This window comes from Octodon degus, unplaced genomic scaffold (genome assembly GCF_000260255.1).
Source record: "Octodon degus isolate 3935 unplaced genomic scaffold, OctDeg1.0 scaffold00060, whole genome shotgun sequence".
Lineage (NCBI taxonomy): Eukaryota > Metazoa > Chordata > Mammalia > Rodentia > Octodontidae > Octodon > Octodon degus.
Genome location: NW_004524636.1, coordinates 1,535,836 through 1,539,341, shown reverse-complemented (window position 1 = coordinate 1,539,341; position 3,506 = coordinate 1,535,836).

The following is a 3,506-nucleotide window of genomic DNA, read 5'->3' as shown; positions in this document are numbered from 1 at the left end:
ATCATTAGAATAGTAACACAACTAGGACTGGGGATAATGTAACTCAGTGCTAGAGCACCTGCCTAGAATATGTAAGGTTCTGGGTTTGATCTCTACCACCATCAAAAATAAAAGTCCCCAGAACTGTTAATGGTCTAACCATATCAGAATTGGATGAGATTTAATACCTGTACTGCTTTAACAAATTTACTTGTTAACAAGATAAGTCAGGTTACTTTTATTGAGCGATATCCCATAGTTCACCATGTAGTTTACCGAACAGTGTCTGTGTGGACACAAGATTTCTTTGCCAGTTACCATGATGTCTCATTAGTTTGTGTATGTTGCTTCATATGAAGCTGCATGTAAACCACAGTAATAAATACAGATGCCACAGGTGAAAAATTATTAAACATATAATCCATTATGATTAGGAAATTCTTGTTTTCCACATCCCAGTTACTGTATTAGATGTAGCAACTTAGGAGAGGAAAAGTTGGCAAATGTAAGTGAAGGGCACAAAGGCAGGTAACAAAAGCTTTATTAAGCCACCACTATGAGATCAAGACCAGCCTGGACTATGTACCAAGATCTTATTTTAAAAAAAAAATTTAAAAAGACCCCCCTGTTTCACAAGTAGATGTGAGCATTTAGCACTTGCTTAGGGTGGTAACTGGCCCCTCTTTTTACTTTGTATCTAATACCTTGCAGTGAGGTCTACAGTGTGTAGGTATAGATGACTTCTTACTATTGTCAGTTACACAAACCACATTAAATGTTTTTTTTTTTTTTTTGTTTTTTTTTTGTGGAACCAGGGATTGAACTCAGGCCTTTGTGCTTGCCAGGCAAGCGCTTATTCTACTGAGCCATCTCTCCGGCCCCCCAAACCACATTAAATGTTACAGTGGGGATACACTGGGAATGTGGCTTGTGGTAGCCCTTTTGCCTAGCATGTGTAAGATCCCCAGTATCACAGAGTGGGAAGAAGTTATAGGAAGATGCTGAGGGACACTATAGTATAAGCCATAGGTAAAAATGTATCATTATATTTTGTTTTGTCTTTTCAGTACTGGGGATCAAACTCTGGACCTTGTACTTGCCACGCACGCATGCACATAAGCTTCTGAGCTACATCCCTGGCCTAAAAATGTATCATTAGTAAAGAATGGTGATAAGGAGAATACAATCATAAATACGTATTTTTAAATTTTTTTCCTTAACATTTTTAATGGACCGTCTGTACATGTGTGTTATGTATGCAGCTTAGATTAGAAAACAGTTTGTAAAAGATCTCGGGATACTGGTATCATAACCATTTCAGTTGTGCTTTTATATTGGTCTAGATAACCCCCAAGTTCTTTACTAGTAATTCCCAGGAATCTTTGGGCCAATTCCAGAGGTTTTCATTTCCTCATAAAGTAAGCATAGCTGTAAAAACCTTTAGTACAAACATCTAAGTGTAGCATGGATTACAGTGCCTCTTCTGTCCCCAGACTACTGTTCATGGGTAACTGTGCAATCATCCCAGAGAAGCCCCAAGTCCCCTTCCTGATAACTTGTAGGGTAGGAGCCCACAAGATCAGAGTGGTCTTTGCTAATTTGATAAATTCCATCTGTATTTCCTCAGTATCAGCAAGGTTTAAAGTGTTTTCAAGGGCTGGCCAAATAGCTCAGTGGATTAAAGCACCTGCAAACAGGAGCAGGGGCTGAGAGTTCGATCCCCAGGCCTACTATGCAGCTCTCACCCCCAGGGTACACTGAGACAGCAATTGAGACAGGGCGTGCTGCTGTACACCTGTAATCCCAGCTCTTGGGAGGCTGTAAACAGGCAGATCACTACTAGTCTAATCTAGTAGTAAGACCTTGAACACCCTGTAGACCCTTCCCTAAAATACAAAAAATAGTGTTTTCAACTACTAATTGACCATGTGGTTCTGTGACTGATCTATTTCTCTTTGCTCATTCATCTATAGCCAGTGATTTGCAATTTCATCATTCAACAAATGAATGAGCATCTGTTATATATATGAGTTTTCCAGTGCTGCTTTAACAAATTATCACAAACTTAATGTTGTAAAACAACAATTTATTATGTGACAGTTCTGTAGCTTAGAGTAGAGCCTCTTCCTGTACAGGGATTCTTTTCAGATTTTCAGAGGTCACCCACATTACTTGGTGACCCACTTCCTTGATCTGTAAAAATAATGATGCTGACAATTTTTCTGTAGTTTTTCCCTCTCTTCTGTGTTCCTCTTTCACTTTTAAGGACCCTTGTGGTTACTGGGCCCCTGGGGATAATCCAGGCTAATCTCTGTTTTTTAAAGTTGACTGATTAGAAGCTTTAATTCTGTCTACAGCATTTCTTTCCCTTTGTTATGTAACCAAGCATATTCATGGGTTCTAGGGACTAGGACTTGATATTTTTGAGAGGCCATTATCATGTTCACTAAAGTATTAGATGACGACATAGAATTTTATCTTTTTAATTTCATGTATGTGTGTATTTTTGAGACAGGGTTTTGCTATGCACTTCAGGCTGCCTTTGATTTCATCTGGTAGTCCAGGCTGGCCTCAAACTTTCAGTCCTCCTGCTTCGGCCGCCCAGACTACAGGTAGGTGCCACCACACCTGGCCACAGTTTTCTTTTATATTGCTTGTCAGTTTTTGGTACTAAGATCATTTTACCATTAGAAGATGAATTAGAACTTTATCTTTTTTAATGATATATAACTAATCTATTTAAAAACTGAATAGAAGATGGACATGGCACCATACTCCTGTAATCCCAGCACTCAGGAGGCCGAGGCAGAAGGATCACCATGAATCTTGAGTTCAGCCTGAACTACATAGCAAGACCTTGTCTCAAAAAACAAGGGCCAGGGAGATAGCTCGGTAGAATAAGCACTTGCCTGGCAAGCACAAGGGCCTGAGTTCAATCCCTGGCACCCACCCATGGGGCACACTCAGATGGTGATTGAGACTGGGCATGGTGGTGTGTGCCTGTAATCCCAGCACTTGGGAGGCTGAAAACAGGAGAATCACTACTAGTTTGGTCTACGTAGTTAGACCCTATAGACCCTGTAGATCCTGTCCTAAATATAGGAAACAAAACAAACAAAACCATCAAAACACTAGAATTTACCTAAAATAATTTGAGAGCTGAATGGCTAGTTTGTTGAAGGGCATAGGTTCAAACCTTAAGAATGTAAAACAACACCTACTATGCCTGTCCTGTTTCCTTATAGCCTCACCAACATGCAGTATCACCAGTCTTTTGATTTTTTTTTTTGGTGCCAGGAATCGAACTGAGGACATCATGCTTGCCAGGCAAGCGCTGTACCACTAAGCTATATGCCCAGCACTCTTTTGATTTTGTTGGGGGGGTGCTCCTGGGTATTGAACTCAGGGCCTTCATACTGAGCAACATACCAAATTCTTTTAAATTTTTGAGACAGGTATGATAAGTTGCCTTGGTGTGAGTCCAACTTGTGATCTTCCTCCCTCTGCTCTTTTTTTTTTTTTTTTTT